We start from the raw sequence: 15,648 nt of genomic DNA, 5'->3' as shown, positions 1-15,648 counted from the left end.
TGGTGGGCTTCATGATCACTCTCATTTCTTTGCTTCTCTTTTGCCGACTTCACTTCCTCTTCAAAAGTTTGCTACTCCCCTGGCGCATGGTCCAAGTACTGTTTCCTTGCCGCTCCCAGTGTTCTTCCCCTGCTTGTGTGCTGCTGTGGAAGGTACTTTTTTATTTTAGTTCCAGCACTCCATAAAAGTGCATGTGTGCTGTGTTCTACTACCCCTTCCTCCTTCTATGCATTGTTGCTTGTCCCTTTTCACCCTCCAGTCCCTCTCTATGTTGTATGAAAGGGTGTGTGGAAAAAAGTAATAGAGTTGACCCTACTGAAGCTAATCCCATTTCACATAAAACAAAGACAAAATGTGAAGTTTGTGGCAACCAAACTTGCAAATAATGTTATTTTGTCATTGTTAGAGTTTGACAGAAGAGAAACATTTATTCTGACTGTGTGCCCCCTAGGCACCTGTGAAAGCCAAAGCAGCCCACTGGCTCACCACTTGGGGTGGGCGGAATTTGCATAGTCTCGCTACGCAAAGTTCAGCGAAACGGCAAAAAAACTCAGGGAGCACGAAGAATTCCGCGAGCTCGCGGAATTTCAGTGCTGCCAGAAGAATTGTTGTCTCCAGCAGTGACCATGTGTGTCTTTAATTTTGCCACCGCGCCGAAAGGCGCCGGGGTCCCTTGAGTGAGCTGTCCATCATAGTGGGAAAAGGACAGGAAGAAGTTGATTACCGCTAGTGTGTGTGGGGCAGGGCTTCTAAGCGAGTTCACATGCCTCTTGTTTATAAAAGGTCAGAGACCGATCAGAGCAGCAGATGAGGAGAAAGAACCTCCTAGTCACAGGAACTACACTGGGATTGCGCGAGAAAGTCATGGATGAAAAGACATCCATCAAGGAACACAGCTAATTTTGAGGGTAGATATGGGTAGAAAGCACACCTGCCCAGCCTCGACCGTGCTCACAAATTTTTGGGGCTGATTAATGAGTTACTGAATTTGAGCTTTCACTCAGGCACCTGCTTTATATCTGTAAGTGCTTCTTGTTGAGGTTTAATTTCTGTGACAGGAGCGGCATGCCAGAATGAATCCTGCCCATTAGCATAGAATATTCCAAGAAGATGCCACGGTTTTGTGGAATACCTCTACTCAACTGGAGCACTACTGGCTAATCAGTAAGTGCTACCTCATTGGGTAAATGTACAGTGCCTTTCCTACACTACAGCTGCGTAAAGGGCAGAAGAGTCGTCTCCAGTGACCATGTGTGTCTGTAACTTTGCCACCGCGCCAAAAGGCGCAGGGCTCCCTTGAGTGAGCTGTCCATCATAGTGGGAAAAGTGTGGGAAGAAGTTGCAAACAGCTATTGTGTGTGGGACGGGGCTTCTATGCGAGTTGACATACCTCTTGTTTATAAAAAGTCAGAGACTGATCAGAGCAGCAGATGAGAAGAAAGAACCTCCTGGTCACAGGAACTACACGGGGATTGTGCTTGAGAATGTCATGGATGCAAAGACCTCCATCAAGGATCACAGCTAATTTTTGACGATAGATATGGGAAGAAGAAAGCACACCTGCCCAGCCTCGACTGTGCTCACAAATGTTTTGGGCTCATTAATGCGTTAATGAATTTGAGCTTTAACTCGGGCACCTGCTTTATATCCGTTAGTGCTTCCTGTTGAGGTTTAATTTTTGCGACAGGAGTGACAAGCCAGAATGAATCCTGTCCAGCATATTTATCCAAAGAATATGCCACCATTTTGTGCAATACCTCTACTCAATACTCACCAATGACCACAAAGTCCGGTACGCCACAAATAGCGGAATTTTCGGCAATTCTGCGTTCTGCGCGCAAAGCGAAATTGCCGAAATTTCACAAATTCTGCGAGCGGAATGGAATTTACCGCCTACCTTTACTCACCACCTACTAACCCATAGGAATGATTTCATAACCCCCAAGACATTCATGTACCCCTACCTGCAGTTGCAAAGACAGGACAAAGCATGTGCAGACCCTTGTGACAGAACTGTTTTTTAATAAGCAGCTCTTTTTGTTCTTTGAATGAGGAGTTGCTCATTGAAAAGGTAGAGCGTGACTATAAGTCCTGGTTGCAGTATGCTCCTGATTCACTGTGCATGCAGAATGATGTATGCTGGTGGTTAGGCTGAGAGACACATGTGGTGTGAGATAAACACTCCCTGGAGTCACTGAGGTAGGTCAAGTTAAGGTCCCTGTTTCTAGTTGCACAATGTGTTTAGAAGGAGGAGCAGTTATGACTGTTTTTCTCAATGTAACTTGTTGTATTATTTATTCTTCTATCTGTCATTAGCAGGGCCTCACAGCACTCCATGTCTCATTGTTTATATTTTATGAGAAATTGCGTTGTCTGTAAATTATCCTGTCACTTAGCTAACCTTTTTCAATATTTTCTTTTGCCTGTTTAAAATATTTAATGTGAGTTTTTTTGGGAAATATGTTGCAAGGAATATTTGTTTTGTGGAATAGACGATTATAAACATCTAAACAAACTCTTTCACACACTGCTGCTCAGACATACGTAGACACACCAAAGGTAAACACCTTCCACAAACGACTACTTACACCTACCACCTAGATCCACCACCCTACCACAGCCACACTACCACCAGCCTACCACCACCATACTCCACCATGTGCAAACCATATGTTAAGCAGGGTATCCTAAGGCCACATGGGAGTAAAGCAATTGCAATTTTTAAGATACACATTTAAAACTACTACTGACAAAACAGGCTTAGAGGGCTGATTCACAAATGCACAAAAAACCCATTCTATTCCAATTTATACTAATTTTATGAATAATCTCTGAGTGTTCCAATTTCATTCCCATTTTAGGGGTCTATTCACAAAAGTATTTTGAAAGGGTGGGCAAAATATTCCGTTCTATCAGCACAATAGGTGGAATTTTGGAGACTCTGCTTTACTGCACTGAGTTCTGGCTAAATTCCGCCAATCACACTTTGGGGGAATTCAGGCATGGCTCCGGAAAATGTAGTTGGTGATCATGAGCCAGATATGGCATTCCCCTACTGTGATTTCCGTTTGCTAGAAGGACATCTGGGGCCAGATGTAGGAAGCCTAATTCCGGTCGGTAATGGCCAAAATTACCGAATTTCGGCCGTTACCGACCGGAATTAGGCTTTTCAGATGTAGGTGGCCAAATTGTAGGATTCGGTAATTTATCAAATCGGTAACTTAAGGAATCGGTAAATTACCGAATTCTTAACATACAGATTCGGTAAATTACCGAATCTTTAATGTAGAGAGCACTCAAGTGAGTGCTTTTTACATTTATGGATTCGGTATTTGTCACCAACTGTTAGTTGGTGGTAAATTCCGAATACGTTTTAAAAAGCAATTTTTTGCTTTTTATTCAGTGGCATGTGGCAGACATACATGCCCTTAGGGCATGTATGTCTGCCACATGTGCACCCATGCACTATTCAGGGGTGCAACAGGGTGTCAATGTGACACCCTACCACCCTTGAATGTGTTCCCCCATTACTGAATCGGTATTTACCGATTTGGTAATTCCCATTCATTCCTAAGGGCCTACAGGCCCATAGGAATGAATGGGAATTACCAAATCGGTAAATACCGATTCTTAATTACCGAATCTTACTGATTCGGTAATTTTTACCGAAAAATTATCTACATCCCATTTACCTATTCTTAAATACCGAATCGGTAAAATTCGGTATTTAAGAATAGGTACATTGAGATTACCTACATCTGGCCCCTGGTGAGATGTTTCACAAGCATTTGCGGTCAGAAAGTTGCCGCTTGAATAGAGCACCCTCTGATGCACCACATGCTCAATGGAGGCAGGAATAACACTAACAATTGGAAACATAGAAAATAAATGTAATTAAATAACATATTAGACATACTTCTATCAATATACATTTTATTTTTATTAGTAAGTACTTTTTTTTGAAAATCCAACTTATACATTTTATTTTTTTAATATAGGTGAAATATTTTAATACAATATATATTAAATGAAACTGTATTTTTTATAAATGTATTACAAATAAAATAATAAATAAAGCATATAAGACTGTGTCACATTCAACACAATGATATTGTTGAGGGAAGTAACATTTTAATATTCTTGTTTAATTAAATCATACAAATTTGAAAAATAAAATACATTTAAATGTATTAATATGCTAAAGTTTAGTGCAGTATGTTACCCCTTGTTGCTGTGATCATCCTTGTTGAATAGGAGTTAAGTAAAAATCTTCTAAATTATTTTTAATTAAACATGATTATATGTCTGTTTAATTAATCGAAAATTACTTTGCTTGAAATTCCCTGTTACTTTTTATAAGGAGATCTCTGCCCCATACTTCCACCTCTTCCGAAAGCTGCTGAAGTGTGAACTGTTCAGACAAGCAGTCCAGTGAAATTGTACACTGGCAGGCAGAGAGGAAATAACCCCAGAAAGGGGATGGATTCCCTCACTCCCTGGCTTTGGCTGCATGTGGTTAATGCTGATCCATCAGCAATGTGCCCACCCTCTCCCCACACGGTTAATGATGTGAACCATTCTCCATGCAGAAGGCAACTGGATTTATAAAGGTGTTTTAGGTCTTGCCTACGTAGCACGCATGCTCTACATAGGTAAAAGACCTTTAATCATCAGCACAGCTTTGTGGGCAAAAACGTGCACGCGTTGCATTGCTTTGAATGGCAACGCGTGCACGTTTGGCGATTCCCTTGCGGGATCGAGCTTTCAAACCATATGTTTGTAATTAACTTGCTAGTTCCTGCAAGGGAAACAGGCCCAGGCTCCCTCCTCTATCCCCTCCCCCTGCTGCTTTTTACTTTCAGCGCGTGGCGCACGCTGATGTTTGTCATGGTCTGATTGGCATTCCTGAGTGTATATTTAAAAGCTCTGTGTAAAGGACAGTATGTGAGTTCTTCAGGAAAGGCATTATCAACTTAATAAGTCAAATAGACATCCTGCTGCAATAGATGGCTAGTGGGGATGTGGGTACTTGAAAAACATGGTTGCGTGCACATAGATGGAGTTGTAGATTGCATGTTGGTGAATTGCGTGTGGTACCATGAGGGCTGTAATCTGTCTATTATACTGCTGTAGCCCTAATGGCAGATGTCATGACGGGCTTTAATGACTACTACCTAGCTTTTTAAAAGGATGCGTTTGTGCTCAGAATTTGCGGCAGAGATAATAGTGCCATCAGCATTGTGGAACTTCAGTAAATAGATTGTGCCTAATTATGACGATAGCTCTGCTTTGGGCATTTGGATGTGTGTGCTGGAAAATCCATAGAAGTGACACACTGAGATTTTCACAGAAAGTTGATGTTGGGTAGTCTGATGTAGGAATAAGGAAAACCTATACCTCACTCAGACCACTCTGCTCTCAAAGTTCTTGTAAATGTTACTCTGTGCATTCCCTTTCAAATATGCTCTAGTGGGACCACGTATTAAGACGTCCTTATGAGTGTCGACTTACAATTTCAAAATTGAAGCTCCCATTGGCCATTTTGTCCCAGAGGGCCAAATTTATGCCAAAGACATGAACAACACTCCCTGACTCCTTAACTCACTGCCGCTTGAAACTGCTTGCTCTACTCATTTAAAACTGCATGTCGTCTGTTTCTCGAACTTTCGATACTTACTAATGGGTTTGCTCACTATTTCAACAAACTACGCATAGCATCTTTATTTTGAGAAAATGGTAATCCCCTACCTGTACTCCTATCTGTAGCAATGACCTTCAAATGTTTTGATTCTGCAAAAAAAATCATTGGAGAGCCCAGAATAACAAACATGTTTTCACACAATTACTAGTTCAAGTTGGCAGCTCCGGACAAATTTAACAATTCAAGCACTGCACTTAAGTTTATTTATTGTTTTAAAAAGTAAAATAAAATACATGATTGCTTACATGTTATTGGCAGCTTGGTGTCCTTTATAGTGTAATGGTTTATCCCAAATATAGGTTTGGGGGGGGACTTTGAGGGTTATTTGGAAACCCTCTATCCCTCACTTTGACACCTACTCCCAGCCAAGCCATGAATATAAAATACGTTCCTGATAGTCCCCCTAGGAGAGTGACTCACTGCCACTCTCCATTGTTTAAATAAAAGCACTCGGCTGTTTTCAGCGTTTTATCTGTCTCTGTTCCACAGGGGAATAATGTGTGCTGCACGTGGCCAGACGGTGGAGCCCCTATCAAATTAGACCCCTTAGGGGGCTCGCCCGACCTTTGCAAGATCTCTGATCTACAACTATCATCTCTCTATCTAGAACTATCCTGTAACCCCTCATGTCTTCCCAGCACCTCCCATGCGAACTATTTCCACCAGGACCCAACTACTCCCACCTCAAACTCACTATGCTAATTCAAGCGAACGTTAATGTTGAGAACACAAGACAAAAACAACCAACCACAAGCTTGCCATAGCCAATAGTTCTCGCCTTTGGGAGCTTATAAGTATTTAGTTATGCAGCACAATATCCTTGGTGCAACAACATCAACTGTTGCATGGGTAAACACTTATAAGGTCCCAAAGGCGAGACCTATTGGCTATGCCAATGCTTGTTTTTAACGTTTTTACCACAGATAGTTTCCAAAAACAGTTTTCTACTCAGAACTACCTACCTTTAATCTTATTGCCCCCAATGTGCATGCACAGTGCTGGAAGTGATCACAAGGCGCTATAGAAAAAATAAATATGTATCTTAATTTGAGCGCTGGAGTTATGTGATGCTTGCCCTACGAACACCCCAAAGTTGTGTTGGCTTCTTGCATCTAAGACTTAGCTTGGATTGTGTAATGCACAGTACTGTAGTGTTTCCCCATTGGTCAGAGAACCGCTGCTTTAGCGAGGATGAACTTGTCAGTTCATAGTTTCCATTGTTTAATGATTCTTGCATGAAAAACAAAGTAAAATGAAATGTGTTTATAAGGTACCACGTGAGTGCATGATCCATTCTGGTCTAGTGCACTCAGAGGACAGGTCTTCCTCGTGCAGAGAATGTTGGTGGTCACACGTGCTGCTGTTCATTCATCACTCACGTGCCCTCCTCGGCTGGTGCCAGCTGACTGATGCCACATCCGAAGTCCTTGAGTTCAGTATGTGTTCTGCCAGATCCCAGTAACCGATGCTGGTGGAATCTGCATTCACAGTTCAGTCCTTCATGTCAGGCGCCATGATGGAGCCTCCCTCCAGCCTATCTGAGTGCACAGGGGCCTTATCAGCAGGAGTAAAGATGTGCTGATTGTAGAGCAGACGGCGGAGAATCGCTTACACATCAGCAGTACAGATGTACATGATGGATACCAAGGCCCTCCATAAGCCGGCTCATTAGCTGTGTCTGATAATGCAGCGAACACGGTCTGCATAAAACACACAATGCCGGGGAATGAATGCAAGAGCAGGGCGGTGAAACGAGTGAATGGAGAGATGTATTAGCAGGGCTTCGCTCAAGCAGAGTCTCCGCTGTCCATAGTGGCAGCCATGATGTCGTTGTAAAGCCAGAATGCAATGTATCACTTTGACATTGAGAGACTCAACTGACTCAAAGGTTGTACTACTGAATATTGATCCCCAAGAAAAGAACATCGACGTACAAGAATATTGTGAACAGAGAATCAATCTATACTATATGTACTTACCTATTCATATTTTGTCCTTCGATTTTATATTCATTTATATATATATAATATATTTGCTTTAAAATCATTTATTAACTATTATCTTTATTTATTTTTTAAACTTTTAAATTATATACAAATAAAATATATACATATATCAATAATTTCATATTTAAAAAAACATTCTATAATTAATTAAAACATTAAACTATTAAAACAAAATTAAAATGTACATTTCGCAATAGAATAAATACAACAGTAGGGAAAATGTTGGATAGCGAAAAAATTAAATTTACTATTCCAACTCCAGTGAGTGCAACAGTAGAGAAAGTGTTGGATAGCAGGAGAGGTAAAAAATAGTATTTAAACTCCAAAGAGTGCAACAGTAGGAAAACTGCTGGATAGCAGAGGGGTAACAATGACTATTCCCACTCCAGTGAGTGCGACAGTAGGGAAAGTGTTGGATAGCGCAGGGGTAAAACTACTATTACCACTCCAGTGAGTGCAACAGTAGGGAAAGTGCTAGATAGCAGAGGGGTAACAATTATTGTTTCCACTCCAGTTAGTGGAACAGTAGGGAAAGTGCTGGATAGTGGAGAGGTAAAAATTACTATTCCCACTCCAATGCGTGCAACAATAGGGAAAATGCTGGATAGCAGAGGGGTAAATTTACTATTCCCAACCCAGTGAGTGCAACAGTAGGGAAAGTGTTGAATAGCAGAGAAAGAAAAATTACTAATAACATTTAAACAATTGAAAAAAAATTATCTTAACAATAATTAAACAATATTTTAAAATATATATGATTAAATATATTGAAAATATAAAAAGAACACATAATGTTAATTATATATCAAAACTTATATAAATTAAATTAATAAATACATTTATAAACAACATTTATTTAAAAGAAGCAAATATTAACAAACAAACAAAGATTTAAAACATAAACGTAGTTATTTTATTTCCTACCCTAAAACACCACACCAATAAAAAAACTTCAAATGTGTAATAAATGTTTTTCCATAATTAACATATTAATAATGAATAAAAAAATATTATTAATAAAAAAAGATAATAAACATTCATGAGTACACATTCTTTAACACCATAATATCCACAACACACACCTAAAATTGATTACAAAATTACCATAATTAATTACAAATTAATTGATTTAAATTAATTAACAACAAGCTAATAATTCAGCAACAAAAATGAATTAATTACCACCATATACACCTATAAACACCACAACACACACCTATAATTAGTTACACAATTACCATCATTAATTACTAATTAATTACAATTAATTAAGAACTAATTAATAATTCATCAATAAAAAATACATTACTTCCTACCATTTACACCTATAAACACTACAACCCACACCTAAAATTAATTACACAATTCCCAGCATTAATTACTAATTATTTAATTTAAATTAATTATTAAATAATTAATAATAAATTAATTTACACATGTAACACTATAACATCACAATTAAACAAATATTAATAAATAAAAATTATTCAATAAATGTTATATAATTAAATTACTTCCCCACCATATACCCCTTTAAACCCACAACTTGCTACGGAACTAAAAACACATATAAAAACATTTTCTATTAATAACTACTAAAAACTAATCAATACGTTTTATATAATTGAATTACTTCCCACCCTATTCCCCTATAAACCCGAAACCCTCTAAGGAACTAAAAAACGCAAAATTCAAATAAAAAACAAATTAATAACCTCTCAAATTTTAACACATAATAAAAATACAAACAATTCTTATACAAAAAAACAAACATCACACACATATAAAATATATACTAAAATGCATACCATTAATAAAAAATTGATATTTTTAACTATTATGTTTTTGCAAACGATATTAAATAGTTCGATATTTTTAAATCGAAATTACTTACCTAAAATTGATATTCTCGACTACAAGAATTTGTCTGCCGATATTCCTGACCCACAATATTTTTGCCATGATATTTGTGCAATTCAATATTTTTTACTCAATATTCTGTCTCTGCACCATATATATCTATACATGTGTATATATATATATATATATTACCTACTGGCGGTCGCCAGTAGGTATATATAGTTAGGATTTTTTCTCTATGGGTTTTTTGAAAATTCTATGTCTAATAACTTTGGCGTTTGTGGACGGAATCGGCTGAAATTTTCAGGAAAATGGCACATTTTGTTTCTGAGCAGCCCTTGAAAATTTGGGGGGGGTTCGTCCAGTGGGGGCCGAGAAAAAAGGGGGGTCCCAAAACGTGTTTTTAACATTGAGTTTTCCATAGGGCGGTTGGCCTCACTTTTAGCCCGAACGGCTGAATGGATTTGCACGAAACTTGGCAAAATTGTAGGGACTGGTAGCCCGATGTGCCTTTTGTAGGTCTCAATATATGTGCTCCAGTGGATTTTGAGAAATTAACGTTTAAAAAAAGATATATATCTGTAACAGCGGACCGGTTAGCGCTCTGGTTCGCGGACTTTTCGCGCAACGGAGCTTTGTGAAGCGAAGCTGATTGGTTCTCCGGCGTCTGTCAACATTCCAAACAGTCCGTAGCGGCCGCCATCTTGTCTCTCGGTAGGATCGAGAGACAAGAGGAGGTCAAAACAAAGGGGGAAATAACTATAAGGGGGCATAGTAGATCCTCGCTGACCCCCTAGGTTTGATGTGGAGGTTTTAAAAGGGCCCCGCGGGGCAAAAAAAAAACAAAATAATAATAATCGAACGGCTGAATGGATTTGCACGAAACTTGGCAAAATATTAGGGACTGGTAGCCCGATGTGCCTTTGCTAGGTCTCAATATATGTGCTCCAGTGGATTTTGAGAAATTAACGTTGAAAAAAAGATATATATCTGTAACAGCGCTCCGCTTCGCGTACTTTTCGCGTTACGGAGCTTTGCGAAGCTGATTGGTTCTCCAGCGTCTGTCAACATTCCAAACAGTCCGTAGCGGCCGCCATCTTGTCCCTCGGTAGGATTGAGAGACAAGAGGAGGCCAAAGCGAAGGGGGAAATGACCATAAGGGGGCATAGTAGATCCTTCCTGACCTCTTAGGTTTGATGTACCATTTTGCCAAGTTTGGTGTAATTCCGTTCAGCCATTCAGGCTGTAGACGTATGTAAATGTCCTATGGAAAATTGCATGGGGAAAACACATTTGAAAGTGTTGAAATTTAGAACCAATTAAAATGTTACTTTGGTTTTGTATTTGTGTGTGATGAAAGTTAATTGGTTATGTATATATGTCAAATGAGAGGAAACCACAGCCATTTTGTGATACTACTGTCTGAGGTACATTTGTGAGGAATTTTTGGTGGTGAATTTCTGGTGTTTGATTTACACAGTACTAACACTTCTGCTACTTTTAAAAAGGTGAGTTGTTAATTTGTAAGGGGAACTATGTTGTACACTTGAAGATAATTTGAAAAATGTTTTCTGTTATTTATTTGCAGTCCTTCTGTTATACTAAATACTTGATGAAGTTAGTTTTATATTATGTATTACTAAAAACGATAAATGAAAGTGATTATTTTTTTCTGCAATTTACAGCAAGCAATTTCAAAATAAAATGGCTCACAATGAAGAGACCGTGGCAATTTCTTTTGAATTGTCCACTACATTGATTGAAATTGAGAGCACCAATAATGAAATATTGTCACAAGGAGGACATGACTTGTATGATTCCATTAGATTGATTGAAATGGACAGCACCAAGAATGAAATATTGTCACAAGGAGATGACTTGAATGATTCCACTACATTGATTGAAATTGAGAGCACCAATAATGAAATATTGTCACAAGGAGGAGATGGCTTGTATGATTCCATTAGATTGATTGAAATGGACAGCACCAATAATGAAATATTGTCACAAGGAGGAGATGACTTGAATGATTCCACTACATTGATTGAAATTGAGAGCACCAATAATGAAATATTGTCACGAGGAGATGACTTGAATGATTCCACTACATTGATTGAAATGGACAGCACCAATAATGAAATATTGTCAGAAGGAGGAGATGACTTGAATGATTTTTTTGATCAATCTCTTGATGGCGAATTTATCGAGTGTTTGGAGACCATAGAGTTACAAGAATCATCATTGCAGACTTTTAATGAGGAGATTCCAGATGAGATGATTGAAGAGGAAATTACTGATGAGGACATGTTACTAGTTGTTTCAAATTTAGAAAATTCTGAAGAATAAATTTATATTTAGAAATCAAAAATTGTTTGAGACATTATTCATTTTTATTTTTAATTTATGAGGTTGTAGCGAAGTGATTGTAGTATAAAATGAGACTTATAGTATAGAGTGCAACATTTTTATGTTACATGGTAAGTTTACTCATATTTACTTCCCTTCTGCCACTATATTATCTCCAATGTGTATTTGACATGTCTTCTTCATCTCCGGCCTCCTTTCTCTCACTGTGTGTCTCCGATGCATCTTATCGCTGGTATTTTGTGTAATTACAGAAGAGAGTAAAATAAAATAGTTCGGAACGTGAAAAGGGGGCAAAGTAGAGTACTCCTCACCCCCTAGGCCTTTTTAGGCGGTCCCAAAAGGATCAGTTTCTGCTTTCCTGAGAGATTATGGTATGAGTTCCATATACCACAATAACTTGCATTACAACATGCAAGATATCTATCTCCTATTACCAACTTTTGGAGATATTCGCGCTAAGCGCGAATATCTCCAAAAAGTAACACCTGCCCTGAGCAGTTCTTAGCCATGTTATCCAATGGGAGGTGGATAACATGGCTAAGAGCATTAGCTCGGTAATGCATGAATATCGCTGAGTTTTTAGCGATATTCATGCATTGCGGCCGTTTATTATCGCATTTGCGATAAACCTTGATAATAGTAAGGTTTATCTTCGATAATTTCTGACGATGCTTAGTGGTAAAAAATTGGTTGGTAAGCATCGTTAGCGATAAATATCGCTTAACTTTGGTAATATGCCCCAACGTCTGTTAACGTTCGATTCGAAGGAAATGAGGAAGTGTTGAAAAACATTGTCTGCGCCATCTTGCCTTTTTTGAAATGCCACACTTTTGTCGTGCACGGCAGCCATTTTAGGTGTCTTGACCAGACCCACTCTCTGCACGCTGTCGATTCGTAGCATGGCTCCTCACCCACGCAAGCATCTTCCCTAGGCACTGGTCACCACCGCTCTCTGTCTTATGCATGGGCAATAAACCTCCCCCCATCTGCGCTGCTCTTCCCTGAGAATCACACTCTGTGCCCGCCCGACACCTCCCTTTCGCCCTATTCACTACCGCACCCTCTGACACTCCTCTTTCTCTGTGTCCGATTGTCCAGGCTATCAGCTAGCCCTGCAGATGTAGTTTATGGCCACAGCTGTAAAGAATCACCCCTCTTCAAAGGAGTTATAGTAGATCAAGGCCCACACTCGATGAGATCCGTCACAGCACACGCGTTCCTACTATCTGAAAACCATCCTGTATTGTGATTGGGGAGGGGACCGAGCCTGAAGCGGAAGATTCCAGGAATGACTCTTTGTACATCAAAGTTTTTACAATTATGTGTCACATTAAAAATATATAGCACTCCAACAAAGTAGTAGGAATATAAAACTTTAATAACATATAAATATATACAACAAAACAAAAACAGTAAAAACATTTAAACAACGAAGAGATCGTGGCAATTTCTTTTTAATTATCCAATAGATTTATTGAAATTGACAGCACCAATAATGAAATATTCTTGTCAGTAGCGGTCTGTTGTGCGAATAGTTCCAAGGCAGCAGAACGCGCTGAAATCTAGATGGCACGAAAGTGATGTCTAGTAAGTTGCCGCCCAGCAAAAAACGGCGTGGGGTGAGTGAGTCCAGTAGGCACCACAGCTATTCTTACCGGCATTGCAGAATTACTGCTGGGGACAATGCCTGTGCTGTAGCAGGGTCACAGCAGAAACAAAAAGGATTCTGTTGAAGATGTTGTTGGTTTCAATTTGAAAACAGTTCTGGTGTCAACTGCTATGCTAATGTAGTGGTTAATGTTTTGTTTTCTCTACAAAATGTAAAAGAGGGGGAGGCAGTCCAAAGTTCCGTTAAAAGGGCAAAGGAAAGGATCGGTGGTTTGAACTATCAGTCAAAAAGGGGAGGGGGTGCAATAATTTTTCCTACCGGGTCACACTGTGCTTTCACCGGAAGTGAGGTCTGCAGGATTGTAGTAATTCAAAGTGAGGCTGGCGCCAGCATGGGAGCGCCGACGTCCCGCGGATACAGTTTCGTCACTCCACGGGCGATCATGGCAGTCATTCCCCATCGGGGGTCGGAGACTCCCGCGGCTCCTCTAGAATCTTCAAGGTCGTGGAGGACTACGGTGGTGGAGTCAACCAGTGACCGGGCCATTTCTTTATGTTGGGCCCGCTCTTGCCAGGTCGACAGCCATTTTGAGAGTTCGGCAGCTACCGGCGATCGCGGGGTCACATGAGCGGACGGGCTCCACCCTGCCGGGCGAGACGTTGCAGCATGGCCACAGTGGAAGAACCGTTATCTAGGTCGTTCCGAAACTGTGCAGCACTGTAGTTGTTAGGATGCCACCGCCTGGAGCGCTGAGGGTGCAGCTGGGAAGCCTCCACCTGGGAGGCGGGAGAGGCCTGTTCGCACCGTCTCTCCCTCCCAGTGCACCCCACGGCGTCTCGCTTGAGATTTGTTATGGCCGGACCAAGCGATGAGGACGAGGGGGGGGTCGGAGGCATGTGCAAGACATCCCCCTCCAGTGTTGTCGCAGCCATTATAAAAGAAAGAAGTGTCCCGTCCGTCTTCGGGCCGGGCTTCCGGTGGATGTCGGCCGGACGCCCCTGGCTCTGGCCCCATGAACGGGTTTCTTGGTTTATCGGCTGCAGCCGGATCCCGTCGGCCTCGGCCCCCCGACCGTTGGTGGTCGGACCGGAAGAGCATGTGGCGGGACTACCGGCAACTCTCAAGGGCCACCGCGGCCGGACTGGGAGAGAGAGGGGAGGGTCGAGGAGACATTCCCCCCCCCTGCAACTGTTCAGCGTTGTAAAGGCAATCCCCTGGCCGGGTCCCGCTGGTCTCGGCCTCTCCTCCGGCTACACCCTACGTTAGGATCTCCTGGCCGAGGCGTGGCAGCAGGACCTGCCTTATATGGGCTGCTCCCGGCTGGGCGTAGCCGGAACCCTGCCCCACCTTGGAAGTTTCCAGAGTGGGGGTGGATGTTCTACTGACTTGCATTTTCCCTAGTCTATCGATTTTTTTGGCGTGGCAGGCGGTGGGACAGCGAGGGGTGATTTGGTTTCTCTTACTGTTTTTCTGGTCTCTCACCACTGGCATATTTTAACGTTTTCTTGTTTCTAGGACATTAATAGGTTTTATCATTACGTTATGTTATCGTTTCTTTGTTCGTTGTTTAATAAAAGTTCATGTTCATCAGTGGCCTACTGATTTTCGTTTTCCTATTTTTTTCTTTCCAGGTTGTTTCATGGTAAAGTTTCTGTTAACAGGATACAGTGATCACTTCGTTATTATTGCATATGTCCTTTTCACTAGGGGTGCTCTCTGGTCGGGCCAGATGACGTATCTCTAGTAAATGGTCCGGGTGAAAAAGGTGCATCAATCAGTGGGGAGTAGATAGGCATGACAGATTACAACGGGGGAGAACGGTCCGCATTACGTACCCTTTCACTACTTGCAAAGATTTTCCTACGTTTATTTGCAAACAGGGAATACCTCCAAAAAGAACTAATTCCCAAACAGTCAATGTTCGGACAATCAATCAATCAATGAGGAATGAAATAGGTACGACGTGTTAAAGGCTTGCGTTACCTACCCTTCACTATCTGCAAAGGGAGATAGAATATTCCTATTCTTCCTCGTTTGCAGGTAGAGAAGATCGTTAAGAGAATTAACTTCGAACAATTCAATGCTCGATTGAAACAATCAACAAG

The sequence above is a fragment of the Lissotriton helveticus genome, chromosome 1_2 (genome assembly GCF_964261635.1).
Source record: "Lissotriton helveticus chromosome 1_2, aLisHel1.1, whole genome shotgun sequence".
Classification (NCBI taxonomy): domain Eukaryota; kingdom Metazoa; phylum Chordata; class Amphibia; order Caudata; family Salamandridae; genus Lissotriton; species Lissotriton helveticus.
The sequence above is the reverse complement of the archived record's forward strand: the minus strand, read 5'-3'. Positions refer to the sequence as shown.